We start from the raw sequence: 17,593 nt of genomic DNA on the forward strand, positions 1-17,593 counted from the left end.
TACACCAATTCACTAGATGATTTATTATTATTATTGTTCATTTATTCAAACTACTTAAAATTACCTTAAACTATCACAATTAACAACCATTTGTAACTTATTCATTAAACATGAAAACAACCATATATCTCTTCCATTTTCTACCATGGCCGAATGCTCAAGACACCACACCATTCCAAATTGGTCATGGGTTGAGCAAAGAACTTAATGACTAACTCATAAATGTTAAAAATCCAAGAATCATCATTGAACTTACCTTCATTTAGCTAACCACCATAGCCAAATTTCTCAAAGCTTTTTCTCTTCTAGTTACGGCAATGAGGAGCAAAGATGGAGAAACTTTGGTTTCTCCTCCCACAATTCAACATTTTTTTATTATCCATATTTTTATTTTTTAACATAAAATATTAACATAAAATAATTATAATATGTTTTAGTCCATAACATGGCCGGCCACCATCTAGAATTTGGCTAATTTGACATGCAAGTACAAGCATTTTCTAACATGCATTAATAGGCCACTTTAACATTTGCCTAGCACATTTCTAAATTTTCTCACACAAGTCCTATTTAATAAATTTTGCACCATATACACATAATTTAAGCATGAATTTTTCACACATGCATATTCATATATAATGAGCATCAAACATGACTGTAAATTATTTTTATGACTTGGTTTCGTGGTCCCGAAACCACTTTCCGACTAGGGTCAATTTAGGGCTGTCACAAGAAGTATTTGAATATATTTGGTAATGTGTGTATTTAGCCATGTGATATGGCTTGGTTTTGGTTGTGTTTATGAATGACTTTTGAGTATAAGCTATGTGATGCAATATGGTCAATATAATGTGTTCATGAATGGCTAATAGAATTGGTCATTTTGGTAAGTTGTGGTTTGTGCCTATTTTGGAACTTGGTAAGATTTTGGCATGTGAATGAATGAAGTAAACTGAGATTATGAATCATTTTTTTTTGTATGACTTTGGCTTATTATTTGGTATGTTTTAGTTTGGATATGAACATGAAATTGGTTGGTGATTATATGACATGAAAAATGTATGTTATGTGATTGTAATTGGTTGAATTTGTGATGCAATTGTTACCTATTTGTTGCTTGTAGGGAGGACCTTTAATGGGTGGAATGTTGGCCTTGTAAATGGCCTATTTTTTCCCACACGGGCAGAGACACGGGCGTATGTCTTAGCCGTGTTGCTCAAAGGCCATTTCAAAATGAGCCTGAGCAAACCACACTGTTGCACACATAAAGGCGTGTGCTAGGCCGTGTGGCCAAGACAGTTTCGAGCATGAGTTAGACACACAGATGTGTGACTAGCTGTGTGACCTAAGTTAGTAGCCTCCCTAATTTTCACATGGCCTGGCACACGGGAGTGTCTTGTGGTCGTGTAGGCAAGTCAGTATGTATGCCTAGTTTAGCCACAACTTAGACACACAGGTGTGTCTAATGCCGTGTAAGGCACACGGCCTGTTCACATGGGCGTGTGACTTCTGTAACTTAGAAAATTGTTTAGTTTTGAAAAATTTTGTATGTGTTTGGTTTAGTCCCGACCTATACCTAATGCATGTTTAAGGTTTCGTTGACCTAAGAAAGTTGATGTTTGACTATGATGCTATGATGTTTTTGAAATGAATGCGAAATGTTCTGATATGTCCGGTAATGCCTTTTAACCCTAGTACAGAGACAGATACGGGTTAGGGATGTTACATTTGGTTGGTATTAGAGCTACGGTTTAGTCAATTTTAGGACTAACGTAGTGTTTGTGAGTCTAGCTATACATGCCATATATATGAACTACGATAGTGTGATGATTCCTGATAATGAAAATGTGTTTTTATATAGTAATGGATATCGAACGAGCCGTAGCTGATGATGTTGAAAGTAAGGCGCCTGTTCTTGCTCAAGGGGTAGTGCTATCTGATTCTAGACCCGTGACTAGTAGCCATGAGGGAGAGGCTAAGCAAGCCTTTTACCGAATGATGAATGATTGGTTCACTCAGTATATTAAAACCAATCTGGCTATGGCACAACCTTCACCCCCGCTAAATCCTCCACAAGTTCCAGTTGTGCCACAAGCTGTAGATTCGATTCATCTGAATAGCCTCTAGTTGATAAGATTAGAAAATATGGGGCTGAAGAGTTTCGAGCTACTACCGATGATAATGCTGAAAGAGCTGAGTTTTGGCTTGAGAATACAATACGGGTGTTTGATGAAATGTCATGTACTCTTGAAGAATGTCTAAAATGTGTCGTTTCACTTCTGAGAGATACGACGTATCATTGGTGGAAGACGTTGATATCAGTGGTTCCGAGAGAATGAGTCACCTGGGATTTCTTTCAAGCTGAATTCTAGAAGAAATACATTAGTCAGAGATTCATCGATCAGAAACGCAAAGAGTTTCTTGAATTGAAACAGGGTCGTATGTCTGTTATAGGATACGAGCGAGAATTTGTGAGATTGAGCCAGTATGCACGAGAATGTGTTTCGACAGAAGCAATAATGTGTAAAATGTTTGAAGATAGTTTAAATAAAGATATCCGCTTGTTAGTTGAGATTCTGGAAATAAAAGAATTTGTAGTGCTTGTTGAACGAGCACGTAAAGCCGAAGAGCTTGGGAAAGATAACATAAAATCCAACCTAGAAGCTAGAGATACGAGAAAGAGATTCGCAAGTAAATCATTTCAGTCTGTGTCAAAGAAATTCTGAGATGATTTTAGCAATTCAAAGGCCAATGTGGGACATTCGAGTAGAGATCGTGCTAGATCATATTTGAACTTCAAAGCTCCAGCTACTTCTATTGCAAGTGTTGGAAATGTTTGATCCAATCGACCCGAGTGTAGACATTGTGGTAAAAGACATACCGACAATTGTAGACTGTACGATCGGGCTTGTTTTAAATATGGTTCTTTAGATCACTTTATCTAAGATTGTCCTGAGTCTGCTGAACAAGAGATTGCACAGAATACGAGATCGAGTAACACATCAGCTTGAGGTAGACCTTCTAGAAATACAGGAAATGTTAGCAAAAGTCAAAGTGGGACTAAAGATACCGTTGTATGATCTGAGGCTAGAGTACCTGCTAGAGCCTACGCCATTCGAGCTCGTGAGGAAGCTTCGTTTCCCGATGTTATAATCGGTACTTTTACACTTTACGATACTTCTGTGATTGCATTGATAGATCCCGGATCAACGCATTCTTATATAATCATGAACTTAATGAGAAGTAAGACTTTGCCTGTAAAGTCTACTAAATTTTTAATTACATAATTGAACCCTTTAGGTAAAAATGTATTGGTTGATAAAGTCTGCAAGAATTGTCTGCTAATATTTCGAGACTTTTTTTGGCTGATCTAATGTTATGACCCTTTGATGAGTTTGAAATAATTTTGGGTATGGATTGGTTAACTTTGCACGATGCTATTGTAAACTGCAAACAGAAGACAATGATTTACGATGTTATAATGATGAGATTATTCAGATTCAGTCTAATGATCTGAATGGGTTACCAGCTGTGATTTCTTCGATGTTAGCACAGAAATATGTGAAAAAGGGTTGTGAAGCCTACTTTGCTTATGTGATCGATTCGAAAGTGACAGAAAAGAAAATTGAATCAGTGCCTGTTGTTTTTGAATTCCCTGATGTGTTTCCTGATGAGTTACCGGGTTTACCACCAATCCAAGAAGTTGAATTTGGAATTGAATTAATGCCAGGAATTACTCCGATTTCGATAGCTCCGTATAGAATGGCTCCAGCCAAGTTAAAAGAATTAAAGTCTCAGTTGCAAGAATTGACCAATAGAGGATTTGCAAGACCAAGTTTCTCACCTTGGGGTGCTCCTATTCTATTTGTGAAAAAGAAAGACGGTATGATGAGAATGTGCATTGATTATCGTCAATTGAACAAAGTGACTATCAAGAACAAATATCCTCTGCCATGAATTGATGATTTGTTTGATCAACTAAAAGGAGCTACTATGTTTTCAAAGATAGATCTCAGATTATGTTACTATGAGTTGAGAGTAAAAGGTTCAGATATTCTGAAAACTACTTTCTGAACGAGGTACGGACATATGAATTTTTAGTTATGCCTTTCGGATTAACGAATGCACCTGTTGTTTTTATGGATTTGATGAACAGAATTTTTAGACCGTATTTAGATCGATTTATTTTTGTATTCATTGATGACATTTTGATATATTCTCGTAATGAATCTGAGCATGCCAAACATCTGAGAATAGTGCTACAAACTTTGCATGATAAGCAGTTGTATGCGAAGTTTAGCAAATGTGAATTCTGGTTACGAGAAGTCAGTTTTTTGGGACATGTTGTGTCAGCATCTGGTATCCAAGTTAATCTGAGCAAAATTTTAGCTATCTTATATTGGAAGCCTCCGAGAAATGTTTTTGAAGTCCGCAGTTTTCTGGGACTTGCCGATTATTATAGACGATTTGTGAAAGGCTTTTCTATGATTGCTACTTCGTTGACAAAATTGCTTCAAAAAGATGTGAAATTTGAATGGTCTGAAAAGTGTTAGAAAAGTTTTGATTAGTTAAAAGCTCTATTGACTGAAGCTCTGTATTAGTACAACTAGAATTGGGTAAAGAATTTGTTATATATAGTGATGCTTCATTGAACGGTCTGGGATGCGTTTTGATGCAAGAAGGCAAAGTCATAACTTATGCCTCGAGACAGTTAAAGCCGCACGAAAAGAACTATCCGACGCACGATCTGGAATTGGCGGCTATTGTGTTTGCTTTGAAGATTTGGGGCCACTATTTGTTTGGTGAGAAATGTCATGTATATTCTGATCATTAAAGTTTGAAATATCTGATGACTCAGAAAGATTTGAACCTACGATAGAAAAGATGGCTAGAATTGCTAAAAGACTACGAGCTTGTCATTGATTATCATCTGGGAAAGCAAATATTGTTGTTGATACTTTGAGTCAGAAATCATTATTTGCATTGCGTGTGATGAATGATCATTTGGTTCTGTCTAATGATGGTTCAATTTTAGCCGAATTGAAAGCGAGACCGTTGTTTTTACAACGGATTATTGAAGCTTAAAAAGTTGATATTGAGATAATAGCAAAACGAGCTCAGTGTGAATTGGATTCTGATTCTAAATATCGAATTGATAATAATGATTGTTTGAGATTTCGAGGTCGGATTTGTGTTCCGAGAAATTCAGAGTTGATTCAGATGATTTTGAATGAAGCTCACAACAGTCATTTATCTATACAGCCGGGTAAAACGAAAGTGTATAATGATCTGAAACAGCATTACTGGTGGTCTAGAATAAAAAGAAATATCTCCGACTTTGTTTCGAAATGTTTGATTTGTCAACAAGTTGAAGTTGAACATCAAGTGTCATCCGGTTTGTTACAACCGATTATGATTCTCAAATTGAAATGGGATAGAATAATGATGGATTTTGTTTTGGGTTTTCCCCTATCTCCAGAAAGAAAGATGCAATTTCGATTGTGGTTGACTAATTGATGAAATCAGCTCATTTTATTCCTGTATGATCAGATTACTTGTTTGATAGATTAGCTGAGTTTCACATTTCCGATATTGTGAGATTGCATGGGGTGCCATTGTCATTGTGTCAGATAGAGATTCGAGATTCACTTTGTGGTTTTGGAAGAAACTATAAGAGGCTTTAGGCACGAAATTACACTTCAGTACTGCTTTTCACCCGCAGGCAGATGGTCAATCATAGTGAATTATTCAGATTCTCGAGGATATGTTGAGATGTTGCATTCTTGAGTTTGAAGGTGTGTAGTAATAGTATTTTCCATTAATTGAATTTGCTTATAATTATAGTTTTCAAACGAGCATTAAAATGGCACCATACGAAGCCTTATATGGTAGAAAATGCCGTACACCTTTGTATTGGATTGAACCCAGCGAAAATAAGATTCACGGGGTTGATTTGATTAAAGAAATTGAGTAGAAAATGAAAGTGATTCGTGAAAGTTTGAAAGCAGCTTCTAATCGTCAAAAATCATATTCAGATTTGAAATGAAAAGATGTTGAATTTGATATTGACGGAAAAGTGTTTTTGAAAGTATCCCCGTGGAAGAAAGTACTTCGATTCGGCAGAAAAAGCAAATTGAGTCTGAGGTTTATCGGGCCATATGAGATTATAGAGCTTATCAGATCGGTTGCATACAGATTTTTATTTCCACCTGAGTTAGAAAAGATTCATAATGTTTTTCACGTATCGATGCTTCGATGATTCAAATCTGATCCCTCTCAAGTGATTTCTCCATCACAAATTTAGATTCAATCCGATATGACCTACGAAGAAGAATCGATCCATATCTTGGCTCGCGAGCTTAAAAAATTGCGAAATAAGAAAATTTTGTTAGTAAAAGTAATGTGGCATCAACACGGTGTTGAAAAGGCTACGTGGGAGCCTAAAGATACTATGAGACAGAAATACCCGAATTTGTTCAACGGTAAGATTTTAGGGGATGAAAATCCCTAATGAGGGAAAATTGTAACAGCTCGATTTAGACTCTAGTTGGAATAGTGGTTTCAAGACCACAAATCTAAGTCAAAAAATATTTTAATATTATTTTACGTGCTTATTATATGTGTAACACCCCAAACCCAGCCTAGACGTTATGACCGGATCTGATGCGCCACATCGATGCGTTCAAAACATTCCGTAGTACTTAGTTTGGAAAAACTTAGTTGGTGCTGTAAAAGACACTTTTAAAAGTAGGTTAAAGTGAACGGAAGCTGTGCACCAGGTAGGAAACCAGGAAGAAGAGGAGGTGAGTCCGTCGGACTGCTTAAGTACCAAGCTCCTTTCGGATCCAATCCTAGACATGCACACCGCCATTGCCACACTGTAACATCTCGTATAATTTTGAGAAAACCGTTTGGTTATATCCATCTTAAGAAAGTGATTAAGGTTGAAAACGTTTGCTTAGCGGAAGTCTTACTCGTATTCGTGTTATTTTGAAATCACTTAATGTTTTTGAAAACGCGTCCTAGAGCTAATTTATTTTGTTAGTTATCATAAATCAGTTTTATCATAATAGAATTAAATAATAAAGAAACAACCCAAACCATAAAAATAATTAGCGGCCTTATTACAAAAACCCAAAACCATAAACGAAAATATGGAAAATCTAGTTCACCAGAAGAAAACGAATTTGCAGAAAATGTGTGGCCACTCCGAATCCCGCCCAGCTCCAAGTCCACCAACTAGGGCTCACCTGCAAGGATGGAAGGGAAAAGGGGGTGAGTTTGGGAAAACTCAGTGTATACAGAAACCCATCCAAAGCCCAAATCAGCTCGAGCCCATTGGGCCTAAGCCCTATTCAGATAACAGTACACAGTGGACCGAAGCCCTTTTCAGAACACAGTAGCAAGGCCTTAGCCTTTTTTAACATAACAGTGTGGCCCATAGGCCTAGTTCAGTAACATAGGTAACAATAGTAGTAATGCATGCAAACCCATCTGGGGAGACTACTTAACCCACCAACCGCTACACTGCCCCGTACCAGCCCTACACTCCATCTGGGGAATATCTCAACCCACCCAGCCCTACACTCCACAGTTGCAGCAACGCTGCTCAAATATCAGTAAGTTGAGGCAAAGCCTCCAGTACGTGGATGAACCACTTTCAATATTTCATCCATCAATACCCCAATCCCATGCAACAAATATTAATAAAGCATATCATGTACAATACAGTATTAATCAATCATGCAGTTTAGCCAATTTAAACCCTAGGGGTATTTCGGTAATTATGCTCTTTAAGGGTAATTTCGTACTTACGCAACTACACACGTTATTTCAGTAATTTTTAGCCGTTTTATGCAATTTGGTTCCACCATCTAACTAAAATGCTACTTTGCCCATATTTTACCCATATTGGTCCGTAAGCCCATTGGGCCCAGTTTTGGCCCATCGAGACCCTTTTTTCGAAGTACGTTAAAACATCACACGAACTTACTTACCACTATGCGGTGCCAGATCTAACAATTACTCTATGTCTTGAGAGCATTCGCATACTCACAAGCATATGAAATGCCGGAATTTCGGCATTTCGGCTTTTGCCGAATTGAACTAAGGAAGGGTGTTCAGTACACACCTGATTCACGACGACTGCTACTGAGATCCCTTTTGATGTCCTACAATTGATTAGTACAGTTCTTATTTACAAACCGTAATCACTAAACCCAAAAATTGCTCAACAGAAGTCGAACCATATTCCTAAAAAAGCCTTTGAACCCTTACCTTTTTGCCAAAATCGATAGCTAGCTCCAAATCCGATTGTTCCAATGATTCACACTTTTGATCCAACACTTAAGAAGACTCTAATCACCGAAAGAAAATGTCAGTTACAAACCCTTAAAGCCTTATGCTCAAATCGACAGCCTTCCTGATTTTTAGGGACTTCGGCTTTTCCTAACATCATAAAATAAGAACAGATCTGAGATGATAATTACTAACCCCTTACTCCTACTTGATTTTCACGCAATCTGGTGCAGATTTATCGTTAGAACAATGGTAAAACCCGAATCCAAGGGTTGAAGAAGTTTCGGCTATAAGCCCCTAAACCAGTGGTACTTTCGGCTTTTGGGTGGTGAAGGAGATGACGATATGAGACTATAACCTTGAAGTAAAATTGCCGTCGGGTATCTAGGATTAAGAAAAGATAATCGTAGATTAATAAAAACAAAAGAACATAGAAGGACCTGGCTTTGAAGAAATCGGCACAAGCAGTGATCACAAGATTTCGGCTTTTGCGACTTTGGCAAAGGTGCTGATGAATAGCAGGTTTGATGAATGGTTTTGAAGAAGAAAAATAGAAAAAAAAGAATAGGGGAGGTGATAGTTTCGGCTAGAGAGGAAGAAGAGAGAAAAGAAAACCTTGTGATGTCTGAGCAGAAGAGAACGGCACCACTCAATACCCTAGGTGCCGAAATACTAACCTCAAAACCCCCTGCCGATTTTTCCCTCTTCAATTCCCAAAATCCGGCCAACTCTTAGCCTTTCTCCATATCCCTTAAATCTCTCCCTTATCACTCCTTAATCCAAGCGTTTGGACTGATCCAAACTCTCTTTTAGCAGAATCCACCTGGACTCCAACACTACCCCTCCTGCACTTAAAAATAAATGCATCTATTTGTCAACACAGGGAATCGATCCCATGCCTCCCTCAAAGCTCCACAAGCCACCTTTTTAGGAGCCTAGTGGCGTCACCCTGGCCACTTTACCAAGGCTCTTTTTGTGATGCAATTTACCCATCACTCCACTTAAGGCCACTTAGCCAGAACCCCTAACCTTTTAAGTCCAAAATTCAAAAATTCAACCGGGTTTTGGCCAACACATGGGCCTTCTATAAGCCCATTTACCTACTCAAAAAATTAACTTCACATCCAAATACGAAATTTTAAAATCTTTACAAAATATTGAAAACTGCGAATAAATCCGAAAATCAGGATGTTACAATATGTGAATTGATATCTGTGAAAATTCTGTATGAAAATTTGATCATTTGTGTGCTTAATTTGATAAAATAACTTAATTGCGTAAAATGCAAAATTGTCCTTCTATTTGAATAATGGTCGAATTGATGTGTCTCTTTAAGTATGAGGTCATTATGATGAAAATAGACCATGGTTATAATTAAATGACATTAATGGACATTAGTTAGTGGAATTTTAATGATTTTATGAAGTTAATTAAGTAATTATATAAATTAATGTTATTAATTATAACAAAACATGCATTTTGTGTCCATATCTTCCTTTATTTGCCGAAAATAATAGATTAAGAACACCATTTCTAGGGTTCAAGCATTCTTTGTTTGCTAAAAATAAGAGATTAAGAACACCATTTCTAGGGTTCAAGCATTCGACATTCACATTGCTCAATTAAGGTATGTTTGAGCTCGGTTTTTAATGATTTTTACGTTTTTGTGATCGTTACTCTGTATTCTATCAAGCCCATGTCTCAATTTCTAAATTTGATTATGATTTTAAGATGTTCCATTGTTGACAATGTGAGTTTTATGAATTTTGATGATAGTTAATGAAAGATATGTGTTAGATTACTATGTTTTGTATTGAGATTTTTGATGAATTTGAGTATTTTGGGTTAAATTGTAAAAATGATAAATTGTGGGACTAAGATATGAAAAAAATGAAATATATGGGCTAGATGAATATTCAGCCAAGCATGTATATATAGAAATTTTGTGCATTTTGTGATTTTATGAAATAAGGACTAAAGTGTTTAAATGTGAAAATGTGAGGGCTAATTTGTAAAGTTCCCTAAATATGTGTTTATGGATTGATTTGAATGAATGTGTGATTGAATAAGCCAAATTTGATTGTGTTTATATCAAGAACCAAAGAAAATAGAATTAGACCGGGGAAAGTCAAAAGTCGTCGAGTAGTCAATCTCGTTCGTTTGAATCCGTACAAGGTAAGTTGATATACAAATAAATGTGTTTGAATTGAATTATTATTGCTTATATGTTAATGAATTGTGGTGAATGACTATTTGAGTTGAATATGAGAAATCTGAGAAAGTTCTGATAACGTGACGACGTTTGAAAAGTCCCTTCTGAACCATAGGAATAGTTAGGATGCATATGTCACGACATAAGATTTCCGATATGTATTTTTGTGTAAGACCACATCTGGGACATTGGCCATCAATTTGAAATTACGTGTAAGACCATGTCTTGGACATCGGCATCTTATTTGATTTCATGTAAGACCCTGTCTGAGACAGTGGCATCAATATTTGACTACATGTAAGACCACGTCTGGGACCTTGGCATTGTACGCGCTTTCTGAGTTATCCGCGTATCCTATTTGATTCAGTGCAGTTCAACGAGCACTCCGAGAAATGGATAAATATATAAATGTATATCTGCTTTAGGTACGTATGAACTGTATATGGAATTAGGTAATGAAAGGTGAGTATGAATATGATCCATTAATATGTGAGCTACATGGAAATGTAAAGTATTTATTAGCAAATGGTTAAGAAAACTAGAACTAAATGAGAAAAATGAACTTGCTATTGAGTTATGTCATGATTCATTTGAATGAAAGAGTTTATAATTGTGATATGTGGTAAGTTTATTTGTATATGGCTTACTAAGCTTTTGAAAGCTTACTTTGTGTATGTTTTCAACTATTTTATAGATTATTGAAGCTATCGAGAGCTCGGGGATCATCGAGAATCATCACCACACTATCGTACTCTATTTTGGTACCTTTTGAAAATGTGAATATTGGAATATGGCATGTATAGGCTAGAAGTATTTGAAAATATTTGGTAATGTGTGTATCTAGCCATGTGATATGGCTTGGTTTTGGTTGTGTTTATAAATGACTTTTGAGTATAAGCTATGTGATGCAATATGGTCAATATAATGTATTCATGAATGGCTAATAGAATTGGTCATTTTGGTAAGTTGTGGTTTGTGCCTATTTTTGAATTTGGTAAGATTTTGGCATGTGAATGAATGAAGTAAATTGAGATTATGAATCATATGTTTTGGTATGACTTTGGCTTATTATTTGGTATGTTTTGGTTTGGGTGTGAACATGAAATTGGTTGGTGATTATATGACATGAAAAATGTATGTTATGTGATTGTAATTTTTTGAATTTGTGATGCAATTGTTACCTATTTGTTGCTTGTAGGGAGGACCCTTAATGGGTGGCATGTTAGCCTTGTAAATGGCCTATTTTTTCACACACGGGCAGGGACACGGGCGTATGTCTTAGCCATGTTGCTCGATGGCCATTTCGAAATGAGCTTGAGCAGACCACACGGTTTCACACACACGGGCGTGTGCTAGGCCGTGTGGCCAACTCAGTTTCGAGCACGGGTTAGACACACTGGCGTGTGACTGGCCATGTTACCCATGTCAGTAGCCTCCCTAATTTTCACATGGCTTGGCACATGGGCGTGTCTTGTGGCCATATGGACAAGTCAATTTGTATACCCTGTTTAGCCATGGCCTGCACAGGCCGTGTGACCTCTGTAACTTAGAAAATTGTTTAGTTTTGAAAACTTTTGTATGTGTTCTGTTTTGTCTCGACCTATTCCTAATGCATGTTTAAGGTATTGTTGACCTAAGAAAGGGACTTTATGTTGATGTTTGACTATGATGCTATGATGTTTGTGAAATGAATGTGAAATGTTCCCATATGTCCGGTATTGCCTTTTAACCCTAATTCGGCGACTGATATGGGTTAGGGGTGTTACATAGAAGACTGTTTGCATACTTATAAACCAATTTTAATTCCGAAAGGGTTGGAGTGGTTAGATTAAAATTAAATGAAATAAGCGAGTATCTGATAGACACTTGTAGTTGACTCTAGACATAGAGTTACGATCATACAAAAGGAACTCATGCAAGATATCTAAAAAGCCTATAGACACGAGTAAGGTAACTTGAGGTTTTGCTTTCGAGAAAGGAAGACATTTTAGAACTTTTCTATGCAATAAAGTAGATACAATTTTGCCAAGGTATTATTGACAGTAAGGGTCAATTATAGGTAATCCTAACCTTTCGAATCAACATCACTCTATCCTTATTCTTTGTCGTAGTATCTTTGCCACATTATATTTAGTTGTTTTTTTCTTTGTTTACATCTATTCAGATAAACACTCTCGTTATTACCATTACATTCCTGCTCCCACTTTTGCCATAGCATTCCTAATTATTCATCAAATCCATCTACCACATATATCATCATTCCTTTGAATTATCACTGTTTACTTACCTTAGTTTACCATAGCATCTTAATCGTCAGTCTTACCATAACATTAACCATATTACAATAACTTGACCACTTTTGTGCCTCAATTCAATCCTCGTGTGAACAATACTCACTCATCATTTTATTTCTTGAATCGATGTGTATACTTGTACAAATGGCATATCATTTCACACGCGACAAGTTTTTGGCACCGTTGCTGGGGATTGACAATTTGGTGAAATTCAATTTGGTTATTTTACTTAGTAGTTTTATTTAACTTAGTGTATTTACTTTTTACAGATTTGCCATCAATGAATGAGATAAGACATTCCTTCTAACATAGAATACCTTTTTGATACAGAGATTGACAAAACCATGTGGAGAAAGAGAAGAATTGAGAAAAATGGCTAGAAACAAGAATGATCTTAATGTTAATCCAAATGATTGCAATGAAAATCCTCCCACTCGACATGTGGTGGATGATCGAGATAGGCCAATTAGAGAACATGTCATCCCAATGCTGGTTGATTTGAATCCAGGGATAGTCAGACTAACCATACAAGCTCAACAATTCGATTTGAAACTGGTAATATTCTAGATATTACAAACAACAGGATAGTTTGGCGCACTCCCCATTGAAGATCCACGATTACATTTAAGACTCTTTCTAGAAGTATGTGATTCATTCAAATAGGAGGGGGTTCCTGAAGATGCCTTGAGACTTAAGTTATTCCTGTATTTTTTAAGAGATCATGCGAGAGCATGGCTAAATGCTTTACTTTCAGGAACAGTGGTATCATGGAATGATCTTTGCCAAATGTTTTTACAATGATATAATCCCCTAAATATGAATGCCTAGCTTAGAAATGCCAACACGTCTTTTCGGTAGTTAGATGATGAAACATTATATGAAGTTTGGGAATGATTTAAGGAGTTAATTCAGAAATGCTCAATGCATGGATTCCAACACTGGACTCAAATGAAGATGTTTTACAACAGGTGGAATGCGCACACAAGGATGGTAGTTGATATGTCTTTCAATGGTATGTTTTTGGAAAAAACTTATATGAAACGTACAAGATCTTAGAAAATATTGCCAATAACGATTATTAGTGCCTAACCACGAGAGTTAGGATGGGTAAGAGAGTTGGTGGTACCATCGAGGTTGAAGGAATCACTTCATTGACAACTCAGGTATCTTCTCTAGCTAATATGATTAAAAACATGAAAAATCCAACTATAATCCATCACATGAAATCAACAGAATTTTCATGTGTTTATTGCGAGGAAAATCATGTGTTTTACGAATGCCCATCAAATCCAACGTCAGTATACTATATAGGTAATTCCAATTGAAATAGCAATCCATATTCCAACACCTAAAATTCAAGGTGGAAGTAACATCCTAATTTCAGTTGGAGTAATCAGAGTGTATAGAATTTTAATATTACTGTAAAATAGAATGCCAATAATGCACTGCCTCGTTATGTTCAACCTATGTGAAGGCAAAAAAATCAATATGGTCAAGCATCATCTTCTACTTCCATTGAAGTTTCATTGAAGGAACATATGGCCAAGAATGATGATGTAATTTAGAGTTAGGCTGCATCTCTATGAGCACTTGAAAATCAGTTAGGGCAAATAGCGAATGCTCTAAATTCAAGGCCACAAGGAGCATTGCCAAGTGATACCGAGAATTCAAGAACACAAGGCAAGGAGCAGTGCAAGGATATCACCCTTAGAAGCGATACTCGGTTGAGTGATGTTGTTTACAATGCCGCAGAAGGAGAGGATAATGCTAGTAACAACTAGGTAAAGATCCCAGAGTCTTCTGAAAGACATACTAAACCTAAAAAGGCTAAGCAGCAAAATGTTGTGGCAGAATCAGATCAGGTTGTCAACAGAAATGCCATAGTAGAACAATATTAGCAACCAGAAGGACAAATACCTCTACCTTTTTGTTAGCAATTCCATAATTCCAAACAAGATGCTTAGGTCAAAAGGTTTTAGGAGGTCTTGAAGCAACTCCACATTAATATACTGTTAGTCGAAGCTTTGGAGCAAATGCCCAATTACATAAAATTTATGAAAGACATACTGTTAAAGAAGCGCAGGTTGGGAGAATTTGAGACTGTTGCTCTCACTGAAGGGTGTACAGTAATGTTGATAAATAAGCTGCCTCAAAAGTTAAAGGACTTAGAGAGTTTCACTATCCCATGTTCAATTGGAAATCATTATATAGGAAAAACATTATGTAATCTAGGAGCAAGTATAAATTTAGGAATTGGGAAAGCAAGACCTACCATAGTGACTTTGCAATTGGCCAACCAATCCTATGTCCATCTAGAATGTAAAATTGAAGATGTATTGGTAAAGGTGGATAAATTTATCTTTCCTACAGGTTTTCGTATTTTAGAATATGAAGCTAACCATGATGTACCAATTATTTTTGGAAGATCGTTTCTTAGTACTAGCAGGACCCTAATTGATGTGCACAAAGGTGAGTTAACCATGAGAGTGAATGATCAGAAGGTTACTTTTAATGTGTTTGATACATTAAAATGTGTGGATGAGAATGAGGAATGTCACGCCATTGACTTGATAGAAACAAAAGAGAAGAATTCATCAAATTTTATTACGACAATTCTGGCAGTGAAGATGATTTGATGGAGCAAGGTGACACAATAAGTTTTAAACAGCTTGGTGAATTTATGGAAGCCCAGCGTATAGTGGATAGGTCAGGGAAGAAATTTGAATCTGCTAAGCCCATACTAGATCAATCTTTTAAGCCTCCTAAACCATCTGTAGAGGAATCTCCCGTACCAGAGTTAAAGCATCTGCCACAACATTTGAAATGTGTGTATTTGGGAAATAATAGTACTTTGCCTATTGTAATTTCTACTAAGCTAACACCAGTGCAAGAGGGAGGTTGTTAGAAGTGTTACAGCGATCTAAAAGAGCATTTGGTTTGACCCTTGCCTATACAAAGGAAATTAGCCCTACATTTTGTATACACAAAATTTTGTTGGAAGATTGCCATAGAAAATCCATTAAACAGTAGAGAGGACTGAATCCAATTATGAACAAAGTTTTCAAGAAAGAAATTATTAAGTGGCTTGATGTTCACATTATTTACCGAATTTTAGATAGCTCCTAGGTAAGTCCTGTGCAATGTGTAACCAAGAAAGGGGGTGTCACAGTAGTAAGTAATGACAACAATGAGCTTATACCGACTTGTACTATTACGGGATGGAAAGTGTTTATGGACTACTGTAGGCTTAACAAGGCAACTAGAAAGGATAATTTCCCTTTGCCATTCATCGATCAAATGTTGGATAGATTACCTAGTAAGACTTTTTATTGCTTCCTAGATGGTTATTCAGGATATAATTAGATTTCCATAGCACTTGAAGATCAAGAGAAGGAAACTTTCACATATCATATGGTACTTTTGTATTCAGTTCAGGTTATGCAATGCCTCGGCAACTTTACAGTGCTGCATGATGACCATATTCTAGGACATGGTGGAAAATTTCCTTGAAGTTTTTATGGATGACTTCTCTCTGTTTGGATATGATTTTGAAGATTTCTTAAGGAATTTGGAGATGATTTTATGTCGCTGTGAAGAAACAAATCTAGTATTAAACTAGGAGAAATGCCATTTCATGGTTTGTGAAGGCATTATACTAGGACATAGGGTGTCACGGTGAGGAATTGAAGTAGACAGAGCGAAAATATAAGTGATCAAAAAATTGCCACCACCTACCAGTGTTAGGGGTATTAGTAATTTTCTAGGAAGTTTGTTAGGGGTATTAGCAATTTTCTAGGACACACATGATTTTACAAAAGATTTATCAATGATTTTTCAAAACTCTTTAAATCCTTATGTACTTTACCTGAACATAATAAATCTTTTAATTTTGATGATAATGTTTGCAGGCTTTCGAGGAACTTAAGAAGCGACTTGTAGCAACGCCGATTGTGGTTGCTTCAAAATGGACACTGCCCTTTGAACTCATGTGCGACGCTAGTGATTGTGCTGTGGGAGCAGTGTTGGGTCAAAGGAGAAACAACATACTACATGCAATATATTATTCTAGTAGGATGTTGATTATAACATCCCGAAATAGTGCCTAGTCAGAATAGTAGTTTTGGGACCACAAATCTAATGTTAAAATAATTATTTCATGATCATTATGAGGTCTAGGATATGAAAATAAGCATGTGTTAAAGTTTCATGAAGAATTTCTATGTGTAAGGTGTCCAATTGAAAATTAGGGACCAAATTGAGTAAATTGCAAAACTTGGATTCTAGAATAAATTTGTATGAAATTGCTTTGGAATATTAATTAGAGGTCCTTAAAGAGTAATTTTCCCAATTTCTAAGCTTTTGGACCAAAATGGGCACGCATGGAAAATTTGGAAAGGTTAGTAAGGAAGGGCATTTTGGTCATTTGGTTAATTAATGTAATAATAAGGGAAATTCAAGCAAAAATTTACTCATTTTCTTCTCCATGCTGCCGAATTTGAAGGGGTCTCCATAGCTAGGGTTTTTCAAAATTTCAAGCTCAATAGTAAGTGTCCCTAGCCTCGTTTTTAATGTTCTTCGTATTTTTTAAACTCTCGTAACATGCTCTATCCATTTCTACCCATATTTCAAGCTAGGGTTCATGTTCGAAATTTGACCCATGCATGAGATTATTGTTCTTTGATGATTTATGGAGGATTATGGAAGTGGGATGTTGGATAAACTTCTTTTACTAGGTGATTTTTCATGAAAACACAAAAAAGAGACCTAATTGAAAAAGGTATAAAATGTG

General features: G+C 36.3%; 1 non-coding gene across 1 annotated transcript; it reads right to left on the reverse strand.

Annotated features, from left to right (window-relative positions):
- Positions 1–13,630: 13,630 nt before the first annotated feature.
- LOC121216400 (small nucleolar RNA R71) lies at positions 13,631–13,736 on the reverse strand. The gene has a single exon (XR_005912589.1). It is a non-coding gene; the product is annotated as a small nucleolar RNA R71 (small nucleolar RNA).
- Between the last annotated feature and the right edge of the window lie 3,857 nt (positions 13,737–17,593).

The sequence above is a fragment of the Gossypium hirsutum genome, chromosome A02, assembly GCF_007990345.1.
Source record: "Gossypium hirsutum isolate 1008001.06 chromosome A02, Gossypium_hirsutum_v2.1, whole genome shotgun sequence".
Taxonomy (NCBI): Eukaryota; Viridiplantae; Streptophyta; class Magnoliopsida; order Malvales; family Malvaceae; genus Gossypium; species Gossypium hirsutum.